At 34.4% G+C, this 22,685-nt stretch overlaps 1 protein-coding gene and 1 pseudogene across 1 annotated transcript in view; one reads left to right on the top strand and one right to left on the bottom strand.

The window, feature by feature from the left end:
• Positions 1 to 22,685, bottom strand: part of EDIL3 (EGF like repeats and discoidin domains 3) — a 396,558-nt gene that overhangs the window by 363,432 nt on the left and 10,441 nt on the right. The gene's annotated exons all lie outside the window — the stretch shown is intronic.
• On the top strand, positions 875 to 992 carry LOC121100828 (annotated as a pseudogene).

Genomic DNA, 22,685 nt, shown 5'->3' with positions numbered 1-22,685 from the left:
GGCTGTGAGATTGAACGTGCTTTGGGCTCCCTTGGGCTCCGCACTCAGTGGGGACTCTGTTTGGGATTCTATTCTCTCTCCCTCTGCCCTTCCCCTCAGTCATCCTCTCTCTCTCTCTCTCTCTTTCTCTCTCTCTTTCTCAAATAAACAAATAAATAAATCTTTAAAGAACGTACTGTATTAAGATTAATTTTGGAGAAAAATTCTAGTCATGTTAAGGTCTAAAATCTAATAGGAGTAATTATGTAATTCGATTTCACATGTCATATTAGTCTATCTTATCATCTTTATATTCCCCTTCTCTGCCAATATTAAACTGCAGTTTTCTTGAAGGTAGATATGTCTCTCCAGTTTTAGCCCTTGCAGGCTACTATAGTTTATTCCATGCAGAAGAGAGTCAATATCTACTTAATTGAGTCACTTTTCTTTATAAGATATGTTCAGATGGTTTGCCCACATCTCTATGACAAAGACTTAGAAGGCAGGCACTACCATCTTGAATGAATGAGATAAAGACCCTCTTCATCTCCTGCCAGAATGCTGTTATTTCTTTCTGGTTTCCCAAAGATAGACCCTGACAGTAGATCTAAGCCCAGGTACAAGAAGCAATGGTGAAGGAGTGGGGAGATGATTCATGGAAGGAAAGGCAGTCAGTAAAGAGTAGATAATTAAACTACTGCTGAGACTGACTTGGGCTTAATTCCTTGGGGGAAAACTCAGGAAAAGGTAGAAAACACACTTCATAGACATATACCATTTGGAGCATGGGAGCCTATTTATATACCAACTCCCTGTAGTAACTGCTTGAGGGCTGACCCATAAGGCATTAAATCCCTGTTGTTTCCACTCTACCTGCTCCAAAAAAAGCCTTTTAGTCTATGGCCATACCACCCTGAATGTGCCCGATCTCATCTGATTTCGGAAGCTAAGCAAGGTTGGGCCTGGTTAGTACTTGGATGGGAGACCAAAAAAAAGCCTTGTAGCTATAGAAATGGTATGACAGCTGGACAACATCCTGAGCACCCCAAAATTCAGTGCCTGGGGGGTACGGATGGGGCACTGACACTGTCTGCTATACCCACTTTATCTTTTTTTCACTTTTCCTGTGCAATATTCTAAAAAATATCTATTTTATCAAACTTCCTTATCCAAAAATCCTCGATTATTCTCTCTTTGGTTTTACCAAATCTAAAGTTTCTTATCCGATTTTTTGTTATGGTTCCTCTGTGGCAAAATAAAACAAAACCAAAAACCAAACCAAACCTAAAGCCATCCACGCAAAAAAAAAAAAAAAAAAAAAAAAAAAAAAAAAAAATCTTGAATTTGAGATGCATAATTGTCAGATTAAAGACGAATCAATTGAAACATATGAAAGATTTTCCAATGTGTTAAGTTTTCTTCTTTGGTACTAGTACCCAGAAAATTCACCAGCACATAGAAGGTGCTCACTCTCTACTGAAGGTATAAGTATCCTATTGTTTTGAAAATATTTAACATCCCACCTCAACTCTTACAAAATTCGTATTTCTAGCTAGTGTTTGTTTAGCAATGTTACACTTGAAACATCTTTCTTTAAATAAATATCATATTTCATCACCTCTTAGAGTATGGAAATTAAAAAGTTTTATTCAATCATTATTTTAACAACAAAAAAAATATGATCCTACTTACGATATGTCACAGCCCTGTCCATAAGCCTGACTCTAACTCATTATACCTGAAAATTTCATCTAAAATATAGCTTTTTCTCTTCTCTGTACTATGTAATATACCAGCCTTTTTAAGAGTTGAATAATATTCTATGTTAACTTCTATGGCCAAATTTAGTGGGTTTTCATACATGGTTACCATTAGGTTTGTATATGACCTTTTCTGCATGTGGCAGTCTATATTAAGTTGATGGTCATTTAAGTTTGAGCCCATTCTTTCCTCCTTTCCTCCTTTAGGTAAACGTTTTTATATTTTATATCCTTTTTGTGTGTGTGAGTTTCTTGACTGATTTTTTACAGGAATATTCATTTTTACTGCTTTTCTAGGCCAAATTTAGAAACATGTTCTTTTACCATTATTTATAAAGAATAACAGCTTGCTTTCTCAAACATGGGTTTTGAGGCAACAGTACACCAGGTATTTCTGCAGTTTGTATTGTAGATAAATTCATGGTCCGGAGAAATCTAATTAGCAACAGCTTTTCCACCTGTGTTCCCAGGCCCTGTCTGACCTGCAGCAGCTTGTTTCTTCTTCCTAGAGCTATGGGTTAGGGAGGATTGTAATGAGTTGATCTAGTGAGTAGATCAACCAGCTAACCCTCTTTTCCTAAAAGGTAACTAACAGTAGTAATGCACTTAACCATCTGCAGATTCAAAAAATACATAATTCATTATTGAAAAAAAGAACTAATGTTTTGTGACTTACATTTTTAAATATGCTTTTGATAATAAATATAATTCATGATCATTTGAAAAATAATAAGCAAATTTTTATAAAGCAAAATTCCACTTTTAAGGGAAGCATGTTCATATATGTTTCTAGCTATTTTTGTATGAATATACATAAAACAGAATAAAACTACCCTCTATGCTATTAAATGACCTCTTTTTCTCTCTTATATACCACCAACACTTCCATGTCAAGAAATACAGCTCAGATCACTTTAATGACTATATGTTATTTTACAATATGGATATACAATTCATTTAATTCTCACTTTCAACTTTTATATAGCAAGCAATATTATAAGTTTTTATATGTACATCTATGTTAGCAAATACTTTTGATTAACTCAAAAAATATATGTAATTTACTGTGTGCCAGGCACTGTTCCAAAAGCCTTAGCACTGATGTGTTTAATCCTAACAGATGTATACAGAAGCTATTATCCATGCTTCAGTTTTACAGATGAGGAAACTGAGGCACAGAGAAGATAAGTACATACCTTAATGTCACACTGGTAGTAGTAAAAGATCCTGTTACATAACCCAGACAGCCTAGCTCTAGGATTTGTGTTCCTAACCACTGTAGTAAGTCACCCTACTGTATTTATCTCTCAATATTATATGATAAGTGATTAGTGGTTATTTCTCTCTTGATCTCATGCCTCACTTTTAGTTACTATCTTAAATTCCTTAAACTTTTATATCTACTGTCAATTTTTCAGCAGAAAACTTAAACCCATTTTTACTCTCTCCAGCAATCTGTGACCAGAATAACATTAGATATCACCAAACTTTTAATTTTTGCCTTATTGACAGGTAAGAAAAACTACATCATACAATTTTAATTCTGATTTACTTACTAATGAAGTTGATTATTCTTTGATACATCTATTAGTCACTTTAGATGGATGCTCTACTGAAGTAAATTTAAGCACTGACAGTTTAGTTTTGCACCCACTTAAAAGATTTCAGACAATCTTATGTATAAACTCCTCAAACTTGTATATCCTTAAACCATAGGCCAACCATTTATCTGACAATGGACAAAGGATTAATAATACTTACTCTTGAAATAACAAAAATAATTTTACTAAAATAATCGTATCCCATTATCTAGCTTTTTAAATAATAGTGAGCCACAACTGTCTTTAAAGGGCAGTCATTCCATATATCCTTTAAACTTACAAACAAAAGCACTCCATGGGTAAATATTCTACTTTTGATTTGTTATCTCATATTCTAGCCCAGCACTGTTCAATAGAAAATAAAGTGAGATACATATGCAATTTAAAATCTTCAGGTAACCACATTAAAAAGAGGAAAGATACTTGAATAGACATTTTTCCAAAAAGGACATATACATGGCCAACACACACATGAAAAAATGCTCAACACCACTAACCATCAGGGAAGTACAAATAAAAACCAGAGTGAGATAGTTCCTCACACCAGTCATAATGGCTGGTATCAAAAAGATAAGAAATAACAAGTATTGGTGAGGATGCAGAAAAAAAGGAATCCTCCCACACTGTTGGTGGGAATGTAAACTGGTCCAACTACAGTGGAAAACAGCATGGAGGTCCTTCAAAATTAAAAAATAGAAATATCATCTGATCCAGTAATTCCACCACTGGGCATTTACCCAAAGAAACAAAAACATTAACTGGAAAAGATATATGCACCTCTGTGCTTATTGAAGGATTATTTATAGTGGCCAAGATATGGAAGCAATCCAAGTGCCCATCGATAGATGAATAAAGAAGATATGGTATATATTTGCAATAGAATATTACTCAGCCACGAAAAAGAATGAGATCTTGCTATTTCTGACAACATGGATGGACCTAGAGAGTATTATGATAAGTGAAATAAGTCAGAGAAAGACAAATACCATATAATTTCACTTTTATGTGGAATCTAAAAAACAAAAGAAATAAAGCAGAAAAGACCATAAATACAGAGAACTGGTGGTTGCCAGAGGGGAGGGGGCTGGGGAATGCGCAAAATAGGTAAAGAGGAGTGGGAGGTACAGGCTTCTAGTTATGGAAAGAAGAAGTCACAGGGATGGGAGGTACAGCATAGGGAATGCAGTCAACGGTACTGTAAGTGTTATAATTTATAAGACAGATGGCAGTTACAGTAGTGGTGAGCACTGCATAATGCACAGGGTTGTCAGATCACTATGTTGTACAACTGAAACTAATGTAACATTGTGGATCAACTGTACTTCAATTTAAAAAAAGGGGGGAAAGACAAGTAAATTAATTGTGATAAAACTACTTAATTATCATTTAAACATATAATCAATATAAAAATTAATAAGATAGTTTATGGGGTTTTTTGTACTATCTTTGAAATCTAGTATACATTTTTCGCTCCCAGCATATATCCATTAGGACTAGTCACATTTCAAATAATCAATAGCCATGTGTTACCAAATAATACTATATTGGACAGCACAGCAACAACCTTTTACAGCTAGAGCATCCCCTCTTTTTTAACCTGTAAACCAGCTCTTCAGGGTATTACAAAGTTATTCATAGGTCAGCAAGGACAGGTGATTCTGGGAAACTGTATATTCTGATTAGTATCATTTGAACATTTTTATCTACTTTGACTCTTCTCAGGATTGAGATAATAAATTTGCAGAATCATTCTTGTTTTGCAATATTATCTGATCCAAAAATCTGTCTACAATCTTTGGTATTATTTTAAGACCTTTTGTTGACAAACACTGTGCTCTGACCCGAGGTATGTTGCTAATCACCTCCCTGAATTTAAACAACCCAAGCTACTTCTTTCCACCTCTGTAGAAAATATATAGTGCAGGAAATCAATGAACTAGGCTTTCAGTCCTAAAATCCTGTCAAGGATGTATATACTTATTTTGTAAACTTATTTTTCACTGTTTCTACATCTAATAATTCATTAGGAAATAATCAACAACATACAGGTTTAGGCAATTGCGTTAATCAAAGGGTGGTATTAAAATGAATACTAATTTTGCCAGGCATCTTCATTATACTCTTCTCTTAAAAATCTTTGCTTCCCTGCAAAACTTTCTAACTCTGGGTATTTTGGGCATGTGCATAATAAATACTTATGCAATAAAGACCTTGTAGATGAATCATTTGTGACTCTAGTGAGGACCAAATGAAATAATGTCAACTATAACAAAGCAAGTGCATAATAAAAGCCAAAACATCAGCTAGGCTTCCATTTGGCCTCACTGGGCAGATGGGGCAGATACTAATCTTTGAATAGAAAAAGTGCACAATGGGGGGTGCCTGGGTGGTTCACTTGGTTAAGCATCAGACTCTTGATTTCAGCTCAGGTCATGATTTCAGGATCTTGAGACCAAGTCCCATGTAAGATTCTCTCTTTCCCTCACCCCTCCTCTTCTGTGCAAGCAGGTACCCACTCTCTCTCTCTCTCTCTCTCTCTCTCTCTCTCTCGAGCACAATGATACTGGGGACCAAGCCATGTTGGGGCCACTTCCCTTGCTCTTTGCACAGTGACAATTCTTGGAGACTAAGAAGTTAAATAACTATCATACAGAAAGGCACTTTTAAAAGTAAAATTAATTTTATATTTTCTTAGGCTTATATGTGTTACAGTTTCCCAAATGTGTATCACTGAAATACATTCAAGACCTACGTTAGTATAGAATTCCATTTTATATTCTTACATAATTTTTATATCTTAACAATTTTCTTCATTCCTTTATGACGATTTTTATATCACTACACTACCTCTAGGTTCATATTTGCCTCATATTTTTAAGAACCTCATTAAAAAGCACCTATCAAATTCCGTTAAAATGATACTCTGAATATATAGATCCCTGTATGCAAAAAAAAAAAAAAGCTTCCAAATATGAGCAGATGGCCCATTTATCACTAGTAATATTAAACAGTATTTTAGTACTGTGAAATTACATAGACTTTAAAGGATAATTTTTAACAAAGTTACAGAAGTGCTTAAAAGTATAATTTCACATCAAAATTAAGAAAAAGAAACAAACTTAGGAGAAAATTGTAAGCCAGTTCACCACCTCTATTAAAGTCTTTTAAATGGATGGATAAACATATTTTTAAACGCACTGTTCTCTAAATTAGTTTTTAATTCAGATGAATTCATTCAATGCATGTTTAACAATCTTAACCAATCACATAAGAAGTCACTCAAAAATAATAATATTCCCAGAATACAGGATGCCAAAGGAAGAACAGTGATAGGAGGGAATGGCTGGGGTGATATAAAGGGAGAGATGACATTGCATCAGTGTAGAGTTTCCTACTGCTGCAATAACAAATTACCCAAATTAAGACAACAGAAATCTATTATCTTACAGTCTGGAAGACAGGAATATGCATAGGTCTCATGGACTAAAATCAAAGTGTCAACTGGATTACATCGTTTCCGAAGGTTCTGGGGGAGAATCTGTTATCTTGCCTTTTCCAGCTGCTAGAGGCTGCCCACAATTCCTTGATTCATGCTGCCCCTTCCATCTTCAAAGCCAGCAATGGCCAACTTCTGCACAATCACCACTCTGACTCTGCCTCAGTCATCACCTGTCCTACCCTGAATTTCCTGCCTCCTTCATTCCCTTTAAGGACCTTTGTGATTACCTTGGGTCCACCAGCTAATCCAGCATAATTTCCCCATTTCAAGATCCTTAATTTAATCGCATCTGCTAAATTTCTTTTTCAGAAATTCAAGGGATTAGGACCTGACATCTTCAGGTGACCATTTTCTGCCTACCACATTGGATAGATACAGTAATGTCATTTCCTCTCCCGTACAATCTTAGATCTAACCAATTTTCTCCTAATGTTCATTATGTCAACGATTCAGGGATTGATTCTTCAGATATTATCTGTTTGGCTTTTCAGGCCTTGAAAGAACAATATTTCTAAGGTCTGTGTCCACTTTTAGTTGTAGTCTCTACCCACTCCACCCCAGAACTCCTAGGTTCTTATCTTTCTGTGAATAAAATGAAAGTATAAAGTCAATAGAAACACTGGCAGAGTTTTGGCTCATTTCTTTCTCTCCAGAGCTGCTGATTCAGTGGTGGTAGCCATGAGGAAGCAAGATACACAAAGAAAACCCAGGCTAACCACAAGAATCCTCCACAAAGCCAAGGAACATTCTACACAAGCAATCACTAGCTCTGGCACACCCTGGAACCTCATAATTTGGGAGTTTAGAGGACAACTCCAGTGAACACATTACAAATGGAGATTGCATTCTAGAAATACTTCCAGTCTTCTTTAACCCTTTAATGCACCTTCTATTCTGAGACCCTAGGTGGGGCAGTTTTCTCTAATCATATGTAAGTCATAAGACCACAGAAAAGTGTTGTTCATAATTAGGAATATCTACAACAATGTGATGTGATCAGGTGACAGAAAAGTTGCTCAGAAAGAGCAGGAAGTTCCCTTTTAAAGTTGCTTTCACAGGGGCGCCTGCGTGGGCTCAGTCAGTTAAGTGTCTGCCTTTGGCTCAGGTCATGATCTCAGGGTCCTGGGATCAAGCCCCACACTGGGCTCCCTGTTTCTCCCTCTCTCTCAGCCTGCTGCTCTCCCTGCTTGTACTCTCTCTCTTTCTATCAAATAAATAAATAAAATCTTTTAAAAAAGTAAGTAAAGCTTCTTTCACATATTGTGCTATAATATATTGAAGAATGGTAGTTTTTGGTCATTGGGGGTTATATATGATTTTTAGAAGAAGTAAAATATCGCTCAGTATCAAGCCTAGTAAACTAGTTAAAAATTAAGCTGAATAAACACTTTTGGGATAGAAGCTAACTATGGTATAAAAAGATGGAACTCATTTTTATCTTTTGGTGTTAAAGTCAGTTCCCAAAGGAGTTTAAGGTATTTGAACAATCACATTATTATTTGGAAAAAAGGAATAAACCTGCCTGGGCAATTACTTTGAAGGAGAACACTTAAGTAGGTATGGGATTTGGGTTTGTTCATTAAAAGATGCCATTTTCATGTTATTGCTGCTCTGCCCCATACGAAATAAGATTTACATTTTATATTTTGTGGTTTCAGTCTAAGATAACTTAAATATGAAGAATAAAAAATTTTAAATCAACTTTTCTATTCATTGAAACATTATCAGGCCTGTCTGCCTTTATAACATTATTATAAAATGCGCAAAGCAGTTATTCTCAACACAGCAAGAATTTGGATAAATGTCCTCTCTCGTTCCCAACTTTTGTCCAAAATTTAATCATATAAGCATTTAATTAGGTAAATGATTTATTACACATTGCCTTTATTAAATGTAAAAGTACAAATTGCATTTCTAAAATATCCAATTTTATTTCTAAAATAAATAACAAAGCCAACACTTAAATTCCAGCATTCTGGCCGTCCACTTATATGATTCATGCATACTGAGAATGCAGTTTTAAACACATTGGGAATCCCCTAAGAACTTGGAAATCTGAAAAATTAAATTGTCAGTTGATGGTTAAATTATAAAATCCTCACAGATAGAAAAGATTGACTTTTTAGGACAGTAACAGTTGACTTGGAACTCAGGAAATTAATTACCATATTCAGATAAAGAATATGTCAGTCAGACGTGCTTTGGTAGATAAGCAAGATGGAGGGAAAGGTAATTCAGTAGTTTGAATGTGCAAACCAGAGAGGTAGAGGCTAACCTTGCATTGCCCGTCCAAATACTAACCATTGACCGGGAAAGTGGGGACTGCAGCACAGACCATGAAACAAGTATGTCCCTGTTGCGGTCAGACTTTTTAGCCTCCAACCATTAAACATTCAAGCTGTTCAACTAACTCCTCTCTTTTGATTCCATGAGCAACAAAGAGTGAATAAACTGATTAGAAGTTTCATGTGTCTTTTTGTATCTTCAGTGATTATAATTACCATTATGGAATCTACAATTCAGATTCTGATATAATACACTTCTAAATTATATATCCCTTGGAGTTCACACTGGGGAGATGAATCTGTTCTCAGTGCACTGACCAACCCATGTTTCCAGAACTGAAAGACTAAACTATTACTGCCATTTAAGCCTGAATGACTAGCAAGCTGGAGCAGCTCACGGCCAACATATCAGGTGAGTTGAAAATTCACAAGCTAGCAATTCATGTAACGGGCAAAAATGATACAAGCTGAATAGAAAAGAAAAGGAAGGCAAGAGGAGGGTCAGTAGAGGGGAAAAAGGAGAGATTTCATGAAGTCAAAGAACAGGTGTTCTAGGGGTAAGAGAGTAATTCAAAATCTAATTGCTTTCCAACAGTTTGGCCCTTACAGAAACATGTGAGAAAATATTGGAACAACTATTTGTAGAGCCTTCCCTGAATTCAATTAATTCAGTCAGAACCCAGCTAATTTACTTAAAGACTGAAGTTTGACAAATTAAAGGCCAAGGTGTTTGAAGCCTGGGAATAAATTCACTGCCCCCAAAAATCTCAATATAAAGTAAGTAGATTAATTGAATGCCCTTTATCAGTCATTTCCTATTAGATTAGTAAGAAAGGAATAAGTAATGCCATCACTTGCATAGGTTATAACCTCTTGCATAGGTTATAACCTCCAGAATGGTAATTATCTAAATGAGAACTTTAGTAAACACTGAAAGGAAAAGAGATCTAAGTAAATTTCAAAGTAGTACTTGGTACAGATCTAAGAAATCTTGGCATGGCAAAAAAATGGTCCTTGAGAACATATTTATTTCATTTTAGTATAATCCTATGTGGCATACCTAAATCGTGAGAGGATACAGTGAATATAAACATACAGCTAATAATGGCCTCTCAAGCAATTTCTTTTCCAATAGCTCAATCTAGTGTTTAATTATTGTACAAAACAGCAAAATATATATATATATATTACTTTTGGGGAGTGGCTTATAAGCAAGATTCTTCTAGGAATATTTTTTTTTCCTAAAAAGCTCTAGACACCACATTAACATATTAAATATTTGTTAATGTTCTGGAAAGGTGCCAGCAAAGCATGTATTTCACCTCTCTGTATAGCTTTGGTCCACTTTCTCAAATCAATTCCACAAAACAAGGAGAAAAGATAGACAATTGATGGTTTTGCTTAACCTATTTAAAAGAAAATCTCATTAGTTGGGATTTGGTTCAGGTGTGAACCAAGATGAACTTCAGTCAAAGCAAAAGCTTTCTGGTGATAACACCATCTGGGATAAGGTCATCACTACACACACACACACACACACACACACACACACACACACACTCTCTTTAAGCTTCTAAAGCAGGATGACCCCTCTGTGCAATGCTTTTCTGCCTTGTGAACCTAACTATTCTGTAAAAAGCTGGGATAATTATAACTACCAACATCTTTATAAATACAAGAGGCACTTATCTATCCAAGGTAGTTAAAGTGCACTCTTTACTTCCAGGGGAGTAAAGTGATTTATAGGCCTTCTAAACTCTTATTCCATTAACTACTTCCCAAAATTTTCAAGGTCTCCTTTTTTCATCTTTAAATAGATCTGATGCTTTGAATCTCAGATTATTTTTCTGGAACCTTGCAAAATTATATATTTATTTAGTTTAAAAAACTTCAGTATTTGAAAGGCTTATGTTTTCTTCTAACAGTACTGTCTGTCATAGTATAAGAATATTAATAAAAAGGTTTTCTGGGAATTTGTCTATCAAGTATATCCTATGTTGAAAGTCCTTTTGTAAGCACTGTGAAGCATGCTAAGGTACTGAATGATCTCCACTCTTTATACTTAATTCCTGTTTTAAAACAACGTAAAGTATGAGTCATGAAATAAGCAACGTGAAAATGCTTTATATTCTATAAAAACCTACAAAAAAAGAGGAATTGGTATTTATTGTTAAATATGGATCTGTACAGTTACATAAATGAATAGATATAAGATCTTAATCAATTGGAAAATATAATGTTGTCAATATGGCCATTCCCATCAAATGATCTATAAACCTAATACAATTTTAATCAAAGTATCTACAAGGTTTTCTGAAGTAATTGACAAGTTAATTCTAAAATTTATATAAAAATATAAGATACCAAATATAATACATTTAGAAGAATTACATTACCTAAATTCAAGTTTTACTCTAAAGCTAAATTAATCAAGACACCCTGGTGTTGGTATAAAGACAGAGAAACAGATTAAAGACATAGAATAGATACAACCAAGGCAATCAGGATATATCAAGACATTACAATGGAGAATGCAGTCTTCCCAACAAATGAAATAACTGAATTTCCCTATGGAAAAAATAAGCCTCAAATTGTACCTAATGACACATACAAAAATTAAGTCAAGAAGGATCATAAACTCAAATGTAAAAACCAGAAATGTAAGATTTCTATGGGAAAAACTAAGACAATATATTTGTGACACTGGGTTAAGTAAAGACATTTTAGAACATCAAAAGTACTCTAAAAGAAAGATACCAATAAAATTCATGTCATTAAAATTAGAAAGTACTGCATCAAAAGACACCATTAAGAAACTGACTATCAAGCCATGGATTAGGAAATATATTTTCAATGTACATATGATAAAATACATATATCCAGGATATATATGGAACCCCTACAAATCAACCTTAAAATGCCCCCCCCAAAGAAATACTTGTGAAAGATTGGACACTTCACAAAAGAAGATACATGAATGGTCAATAAACTGCAATACTGTCCTCAATATCCTTCGTCACTAGAAAACATCAGTTTAAAATACAGTGAAATACTATTTCATGTCAACCAAAATAGCTACAATCAAAAGACTCATAGTAACAGATTCGAGGGAGGATATGGAACAACTGGCCCTTTCAATCGCTGCTGGGAGAATAAAATTATACAATCATTTTGGAGATGTGCTGAGTAGTTTTCAAGCAAACATGTATCTACCTATGACTCACCAATTCCGTTTCTAGGTATTTTACCCAAAAGAAATGAAATTATGTCAATTTAGAAAAAAAATCCGTAAGAATTTTCAGATTATCTTTATTCATTATAAAAGCTAGAAACTGGAAACAATCCAATTTTCCACCAACTAGAGAGTAGATAAACCAACTGTGGTATATTTATATGAAATACTCTTCAGGAATAGAAAGAAATGCACTCATCATATGTGCAATAACGAGGATAAATATCAAACCCATTATATTGAATGAATGATGCCAGACTAAAGTATACACACACACACAATCATAACAATGGTATAAAGTCCAAAAATAGACAAAATTAATCTGTAATGATAGAGATAAAAAACACAGATGTTGGAGAGAGGAGGGGTATGGATGGGATTTGACTGGAAGAATATTCTAGGATTGTAGAAATGTTCTATAACATGTTTAAGTAATGATTAGATGGGTACAAACAATTTTGAAAACTCACTTAACCACATAAACACTTAAGATTGTGTGGTTTGTTTGCATCTCCATAATGACTCTAAAAACTTATAGTACCATTTTGTCATTGCACATGTATCAATGATTTTCATAAACCAAAAGAAGCAACATTGACCATTCCAACATAATAGTCTAATAACCTAAACTGAAAGTCATAAATATTGTGGTTACACAAGTGTTGTCTGTCTGTACACTGTCTCAAAGCTGCAGTCTCAGTAACAGCATCCTATAATAACAAGCTTATGAAGATACTTAACAAATGAACTTAACGTAGAATACATATAAACCAACTTCCCAAATAGGCAGTGATACCAAAGGAACCAAGTGTTAATTATAAATATGTATTAATAGGTCTCCTGAAGTAGTTTCCACTTTAATTTCTGGATTATCAGCTTTAAAAACATACAACCATATCTTTTTACTTTACTATACACCGTTATTATTACCATAACAAAAGAAACAACAATGTTTAAGTTTGTGGAGTGCAACCAAATTATTGATCCATTCATTTTGCTTTAATTTCCGTTGGTAGGAGTCAAGGAAACACTGAAACATCTGACAAAGGTCTAAACTGTTGACACTCACGCTGTGTCTTCTTATGATTTCTTGAATAAAAAAAAAACCCAAAAAAAAAACAAAAAAATCTGTTGGTCCAGCCTACATTGCCTAAGTATAATTTTGTCCTAATAAATGTTATGGAGTGACGGTTTACATTCCTTCCATTGCCAAATGACCTACATATTTTTTTCTATAATGCAGTTACATATGAAAATGCTTACTTTCAGAGGGACATACTAATGTAAATGAGCCTAAGAATTCACAGTTAAAGTTTGTATGCTCCAATTGCTTGGGCTTAGATTCTAGGCTTTGCTCATAGTAATTGTTTTCACAAACAATTAATCCTGGAAGAGTTCTTCATGACTCTTATTATCCCAAAGACAATTGACTTAATTTATAACATATTCCCAATTAAAGTTAAATCAGCAAACTGAAACCTCCAGCCCTAGACTGGTTTACTACGCAGCTGTTATCAGAAATAACATTTGAAATATTTCAAGGTACTCTTAAATTACGAGGAGTACAAAGCAAAATAAATAATCCCTTTAGAAGTAATCAAGAAATGTTACTTCAAATTGATCTATGCCACTTCCCGAAGAATATACAAAAATTATTTTTATCAATAATTCTGCCTATATTTTTGTTCTCCTATTTCTAAATCTTTCAAATGCATTTTATTTTTAAAGCAATCACCATATGAATTCTATTACTAACTGAAGATGTCATTTAATTTAGGTATTTATTCTTCTAATTTATTTAAATACTGTCCTTTTTAATAAAGTATTATAAATTTACATATACACACATATTTAAAGTTATGGGGGGGATCCCAATAACAAAACTGCACTTTGATGCTGGAATCTAAGCTCATTCTTACACTGAGGGGTATCATCAAGGAACTGCTAATTCAAAAATAAGTTATGATTGATATATAATTTTGAAATTGAGCCTTTTTAGAAACAAAATAAAGCATGTTTCTCTAGCATCAATTCTATAATACTAAAATATTTTAAATAGTATCACTGCTATGATATTTAAGGAAATCTGTATTAATTTCATTTTTGTGGACTAGCATTAGGCCCAGAAGAAGTTGAAATTTGGGTTGTGAGGGAACATAGCAGGAGAGAAGATGACCCTGATTCCTTTAGAGGTGGCAATCTTCTCAGGAAGGTGAGAGTATGATTCAATTTCTTAACTTTCTACATTCTCATGAACAAACAAGAATTTTCTAAGCCAACTACTTTAGGTCTCAACTTATGGTTGAAAAGGGCAGGTGAAATCATGGACAAGTGAAGATGAATGTGCCCATGTTAACACTTAAGAGCTATCTCGCATCTCATCACCACCAATTAAATTCTCACAATACAGGGACTACCTACATATCAGATTTGTCATCATTTCTTAGTGTGCTTACATTCCTTTTCCTTTTTTTTTTTCTAAGATTTTATTTCTTTATTTGACAGAGAGAGACAGCCAGCAAGAGAGGGAACATAGGCAGGGGGAGTGGGAGAGGAAGAAGCAGGCTCCCAGTGGAGGAGCCTGATGTGGGACTCGATCCCAGGACCCTGGGATCACGCCCTGAGCTGAAGGCAGATGCTTCACAACTGAGCCACCCAAGTGCCTCTACATTCCTTTTCCAAACAGGTGTAATCAAAAGTTTTCATAACATCTGGATATGTTCAGTAAAACACACAAAAACAAATGAGAATATCGATATGGGCTATTTCTATAAAGGTACAGAAAACAAAGCAAGGATTTGGCTACCACCAAAACAGATGATTTATAAGATAGTTTTCAAGTTCCAAAATCATTCCCTGTATATTGCTTCATTTTCATTTTGATCATAAGGAAACTAGGGCTCAGAGACTGGAGTTTGCTGAGAGTCACAAGGCAAGTACCTGGTAGAGCCAGGATTAAGTCTTCTGATACCTCAACTAGTCCACACTGCTCTACAAATGAAGAGTTACACAAACCTATACCTACATGAGATTGTGTATGATAGGAAGATTCTGGTTCCATGACCTTCACCCTTTGGTATTTAGCCCATTAAATATGCTAGATTTATATAGCAAAAGACTGCAAATCACCTAACCTTAAAATAGGGAGATAATCCTGAATCTGCACATTGTAATTCTTCCTTTATGAAGACACTCATATAATACTCAAAGAATGTTTTAAATTGTGACTTGATTTGGAAATAATCCATACATAATGTATTTGCTCAATAAATTTCAAGTTTTAACCATGTAAATTTCATGTGAAATCCTGTTTGCTTTGGCAATCAGCTGATTTTAGTCATAAATGATGTTACTTTAGAAATAGGTACAAATTGACCTAGCAATCTTCTATCCCTGAATCACTAATGTCTATTTCTTAATTCATCTGAACCACCTGATTCATTCAATAGGAAAGCACATAGTTCTTTATTAATCCTTAAAACATGTTTGTATACCTATATCTTATATTTAACCTAAATGTCTTAAAAGAACATTTTCTTTTCCCCTGAATTGGGGGCGGTAGTGAAAGTCAATTATTTAAAATGAAAATAGAATTCTTTTATTTTAAAAACCTTTAGGCCAACATAAACTTAATTTTTATCCATTTTTGGCCATAAAATATTAAAATAAACTTGAACTGCTGAAAGGCAAGACATAGTGAAGAGTTTTCTGAATACTAAGTACTGACCACAGAGACCACGAGTCATGAATAAGCAGATTACAAAAAACTTTCATGCTGTCAACTGCCTTATATACCATATTTACAATTGAGACCTCTAAAGCAAAGTGTGAAATAAAAATAACCTAAAATATTTTAGAAGTTTCTATTATAGGTTATAAATCAGGACACAACTTACAGTCTATATTCAGAGTCGAGTAAGTGCAACTAGGTGGGAAGAATATAAAGGAAGCGAAGACCTCCTGGTGGGTCAGGTGACACTGAAGGATATTCTATTACAGACAATACTATAGGCTATTTATGTCCCCCCAAATCCATATGTTGAAACCTAATCCCCAATGTGATAGTATTTGGAGGTGGGTCCTTTGGAGGTGATTAGGACATAAAGTTAAAGACCTCATGAATAAGATTAATGTCTTCATTGAAGAAAAAAAAAAAAAAAAGCCTCAGAGCGCTCCCTGACCCTGTGAAGCATGTAAGGGCACAGGGAAAAGATGGCTGCCTATGACCCAGGAGGCAGGCTCTCACCAGACATGGAATCTGCTACCACACTGCTTTTGGACTTCCTGGCCTTCAGTACTGTGAGAAAGTAATTTGTTTTTTATAATCCACCCAGTCTATGGTATTTTTGTTATAGTAGCCGTAACAGACTAAGAGCAGTCATGTGCTTCCAAAATATATGATTTAAAACCAGAAATATAACAAAATATACTTAACATAAATTGAAATTTGCTGAGCTCTGTTAATTGGCCAGTTTGTCAAATCAATCCAGGTTTCTGTCCCTTCCTTAGACCATTCTCCTTTGGTATCCCAGGCTGTCCCAGGGTAATTGTCCCCTTTATAGTAATAGCCACAACCACAATGAAGAAAATAAAAAAAATACCTAATATTTATTGAGAGCTTTTATTCTGCCAGGGTCTATAAGCATATTACATGGGTTATATCTCTTAATGATTACAATGACACTATTAGATTGCTTCTGCTTTCTCCATACCCTACAGATGAGGAAACAAGTTAGGGATGTAAACTATAGACGGCTTCAGAATTAGTAAATGATTTATCCAGGATGCAACTCCCAGTCTGATTCCATTCTCTTATCACATTATATTAGTATACCTGCACATTATATTAGTATACCTGCAAATTGTATCTCAGTTAAAAGATTGAAGTCTTCTTGATAAAAGTAAAAAGTAAAATAATAATGGGATGAGAAAAATGACCGGCACTCAATTCATTTATCATTACTTTTTATCATAATTTATGCCAAGCACTGTGATACAAAACTGGAGATACAACACCATCATCATCATCATCATCTCCAAAGACATAAGCACTTAACCTGTATTAGATCCTCACATTAACTTTAGCAGTCAGGCTCTATTATTACCATCTCCATTTTATTTATAATCTTTTGAAAACCAAGGTTAGTCAACTGTTAAAGTTGAAAACCCTGACTCCTGAGCCTGGAAGATTTATCTTGTTTTATGTTTATTTTTTTAACTTTGTAATTATTACATTGTATACACATTACTATGTTTTGTGTAACATAAATAACTTCACAAATATTTTAATGCTATATATAACGTATGCTAATTAGAAAATATTCTTAAATTGTACTATTATGTAAGAAATGATAAATTATCAAAAATGGAAAAGGGATAACAAGTGCTCCATTCATTATGGAAGACCCCAGAAATAGTATTCACAAAATTACCCAACAAACAGGGGAGCCTATGTAGCTCAGTTAGATAAGCATCCAACTCTTGATTTTGGCTCAGGTCATGATCTCGGGGTTGTGAGATTGAGGCCTGCATTGGGCTCTAGCTGAGCATGGAGCCTGCTTAAGATTCTTTCTCTCCCTCTTCCCCGTTCCACCCCCCTCCCAACTCTCTCTCTAAAAAACTAAAAAATGCACCCAACAAACAGATCAGACTGCTTGGCAAGTGAGTTATTTCAAAACTTTAAGAAACAGAAAACTCTTATAGTACTTAAAATACTCCAAGGAAGAGAAACTTCCCAATAAATCCTACAACTATAACATTTCTCTAGTACCAAGCTTGACAAAGATTGCTCAAATTACCATTTATAAAAACAGATGCCAACATCTCAAACCATATTAGCAAACCATATTTTATACATTTCTAATTATACACAATGATTGCTAATTAAAATAATTCATAATTAATTTGATAATTGAAAATATTGTCCCACTAATAGAGAAGCAGCCCAGTAAGTCTCTAAACTGATGCATATTTTTATAGAATTCAGTATATGATGTGTGCTTCATTTTCTAACAGTTTTTAGTTGTGTTGGGACACAAATCTAATCATTCAGTAGAAAAAGCAAAGAGCAATTCCTTTGCACTTAAATATGATGCCAAAAGCAGAAATCATAAAGGAAAATATGGACATATTTTACAAAATAAATTGAACTGTTACATAAAACATAATAAATACAGAGACAAATGAAACTTGAGACAACTCACTTCCTTAATGCTTTTGAAAACTGAGGCTTGACGTGAGCATCCTACATTAAAGTGAAATCCACTCCTGAAATCCCTACCCCCTTCTTTTAACCTGCTAGGCAATTTCCTTCATTTATTCTTTGATTCTCTTCATTTGACTCATTAGAATTTAAGTTGTATGTGAGCAAGGATTGTCATCTGTTTTGTTCACTCTTGTAATTCTATCACCCAGAACAGTTCTTGGCATCCATCTCTGCTCAACAAAAAATTGTTGAATAAATAAATTATAAGACTATGTAGCATGGTCAATTTGATGGTTAAAAATATTACTTTGTGATACTTATTTATTGAAATAAGTCTCTAAATATAGAGACCAAGTGACTCCATTATAGCTTTTCTTCAATGAATGTATATTTATAGGTTAAAAATAATTAAAACTTTAAAGTAGGGATAGGAATTAATTGCCCCTCAAAAAAAAAAAAACTGCCAAATGTTCTTTCTTATTACATAAAAAGGAGCAAACCATTAGATTTTACAATTTTTGCTCTATACACTCCTTTGACATCCTATACCTTCTTAAGAAAGACATGTTTTCCGAGCTCTCAGTCTAGCAGTAGAAACCACACAATTACTGAGGTCACAAGAACACAAACAGTTTTTAGAACCACTGAGGCATTTAAGAAAGGTAGACGGATAGTTGCCTAAAGGGGATTAAACAGCAGTTAGGGGTGACATAAAGATTGTCATTACACACAAAAAAAAACCTCTAAACAGAGTTGTTTCTGAGGTTCTTGGCTCCTGGGTAGACACAGCTCCCCGGTGCTGTCTTTTCCCCTCTGCCAAGTACGGCTGGTAGCAGGTGTGACTGCATGGCGGGAGGGGGAAAGAAGTTATGGTTGAAGGAAAGTTATTGCTAGTGGAGCTTTTGGGAGTGATCCCCCAGGCACTGGGACAATTAGCAGATCAAAGGGCTATACCTGCAACTCCTCCACCCGACAATTAAAACCACCACCAAGTGCTTTGCTTTTGTTGCACAGACTTCCCTTGTCAACCCTTTATAATAAAATGACAAACTAAAGCTTACTGCTGATCTTCCATATACAATTGCAACTATTTTATTGCAATTTGATAATTTAAGGTAAAACCCAAATCTTGCTTTTAAAGTGTTTATAAATTAGACAGCTATGGAAACAAGAAGGTCATTTATTTAGTCCGCTCTTTGAGTTTGCCACTACTAAAGTATTTATTGCTTTCTCAAAGTGTATCACTTGTGCCATAAATCACAGGTCAATGCATCAGTGCTTCAAGCAGATAAGAATTTATTAAATGAGCTAATGGGTCTATCAAAGGAACACATTTTTTTTTTAACCAGAGAAAGATTTATACACCAACAGAGTTGTTTTTAATTCATGTTTTTCATTCATCCATGTATGTGTAAATTCAACCAACAAATACTGAGTGCCTACTACGGATAAGGCTACCATGTTTATAGCTGGATATACACATTATAGAGAACAAAATAAATGTTTTTTTCCTGTCTACATGGAGCTTCAATACATAGGGAACAAGAAATGAAATAAATAAGCTAATAAGTAATTTTATAGCTACGATTTTTGAAAAGTGCCATAATTTTAAAAAATCAGTGATAGAGAATTATGACAGGGGTATAGTGTGTGTGTGTGTGTGTGTGTGTGTGTGTGTGTGTGTGCTGGAGCATTGGCAACTTGGAGAAGGTGATCAGAGAGATTACCTGAAGTTGTGCAGTTTAAGCTGAAGAATGAGCTGGGAGCAGAAAATGGCAACATTTAGGAGATAGCTAGAAATAAATATATAAACAGAAAAAAAAAACCAGAAATACAGATAGATGGTAGCTTCAAAAGATAATAAATACAGACCCAAAAGGAAATAAGTACAAAAAAAACAAAGGCTAAGGATAGGAATTTGCATTATAATTTAGCAGATACATACATGATACAAAAATAGCAATAAATAGCATAATAATATAATTTGCAGGAAAATTAGGTTAAGTTATTCTGTGATTCTATGGGTGGGGAATATACCGTATGATAGTAACAAGCACACTAAATACAAAAGAAAAAAAATAAAGTAAAATTCCAGTGAGGGCAAAAGCAGAACAAAATTATGAAAAAAAAAAAGGCATATATGAGTATTATTTTGAAAAGAGTAGTCTGCTAGGAAAAATAGCAAAACAACAGACTAAAATGAAAAATGTATTTGCAAAAATAAATAAAAAATAATAAAAATTAAGATTATATTTGCAAAATTAAAAAGGAAAGACTAATGTGTGTGGCATTATTTTAGGAATGCACATCCCAGGAATTCTCTGTTGGGGTTTTGGCAAGCCTGTTGAATAAATGTGTAGTCTACTTGGACAGATTCCAAATGAAACAACTAAAATGATGAAAGGAATGGCTTACAAGGACATATTAAAGAAAGAAATATGTACAACTTTAGCATGTCAGAAACTAAAGAGGAAACATTATGGCTTACAAATATTTGAAACATGCAAATTTGAGGAAAAAGAATTCTTTGTGTACAAGATGGTATAATTTTAAGTATGTTGAAAAGGCAAAAGAAATATTCCCCAAGTTATAATGTTGTTTTCCAGTTAGAACTATTCGGACAAATGATCCAAGATGGGCAAGGATTAAGACCACCAAGCAGACACAGACATTCCCAGTAACCTAAACTATGCTGACCTCAAAATACACAGAGGCTCATCTGGATAGGATAAAGTAGGTCAGGGCACAACTGCAAGATCTTCCTACCCCTCAGATGTGCTTTAAATTTAGAAAGGATCTTTCCTTGGATTTGGGCTTTTCTCTGTAATTGTGCTATAGTGAAGTGAGTCCTGGGCTTGGATCTGTAAGGCCTACTTTGAGTACTGACCACTTACCTTATTCTCATCTATATTCTCATCAGCCAGTGAGGATAATGATAACCCCCCTAGACGGTTGTGAGGTTTAAAAGAGCTGTTATATATGAAAACATATTTTATGTGCTTAAAAGCAGTGTTCTTAGTGAGATATATCAATTATTATAATGAGCTCAATGTATCAGAGGCTGTAGGATGAGGACTGTCTAATAGCATGAGGCTTGGGACTAGGCTTCTCTATCTGTCTTCCTTCCCTAGAAGAAATCGACTCTCCTCTGAGTCACTATTTACCCATAGACCTCTTAATTGGATACTGTTTTCTCTCCCAAAGCTGCTAGACCTGAGATAGGGCATTAGTCTTTCCCACTCCTCAAAGGACATTCTTTTCTCCTTCCTGGACATTCTTTCCTGGACATTCTTTCTCCTTCCTCTCAAAAAACACAAACACAAACCCCCACCTAGTTTTAATTTCATGTAACAGATCTCTATCCCCCAATACTACTTACTTATTATAGTTATTTCCTTATCTCTGCATTATATTCCCTCATTCCTTGAAGATTTCTGTTCCTGTTTCACTGTCATTCTCTCCAACATATCTTCTTGTATAACTTTTTGGGATTTCAATACCCACATAAATGATTTTTACAGCATTTCTTGACTCTTCTAATGATCTTGTCTTCTATTCTCTTTCACCATAATCCCTATGGTTATTCTCCAAATTTTACAATTATCAATAGCTGTAATTCCCATATAATTTCTGTAGTGCCCCCATAATACCTCTCATAAAATCACTTTCTATCTTTCTTGCTCATTCCTTTTAGGACCCTCAACTCAACCTTTCAGCTACACCAGGATTGCCAATGGGTCACTACTACCTTCTGACAGCACTCCAATTTTCTTAGTTGCAGGGATAGGAATGAGACTGTGAAAACTACCTTAGTTTGGGACTTAATGAAGCAAAAATGGTAAAAAGCATCTGGGATGAGAAATTCATAAATAGCTGAATACCCCTGAAAATAGAAAACCACAGAGACAGGTTGGGAAAGAAGAGAGATGAGTAGTACTAAAAATCAGAGCAGTGACAAGAGTGAGTTTATGGGAATGAAAGGTAAAGAGAGATAGAAAGACGATAATTCTGATAAGAGAAAGTCTGAGAAATTTAAAGTACTGGTAGTTGAGCAAATCATGTGATAAGAAAGTCTATTGAACAGTATTGCCAATAGGTTCCTAAAAATGGAGATGGGAATCATT

The sequence above is a fragment of the Ursus maritimus genome, unplaced genomic scaffold (assembly GCF_017311325.1).
Source record: "Ursus maritimus isolate PB19 unplaced genomic scaffold, ASM1731132v1 scaffold_5, whole genome shotgun sequence".
NCBI lineage: Eukaryota > Metazoa > Chordata > Mammalia > Carnivora > Ursidae > Ursus > Ursus maritimus.
The sequence above is the reverse complement of the archived record's forward strand: the minus strand, read 5'-3'. Positions and strand labels throughout refer to the sequence as shown.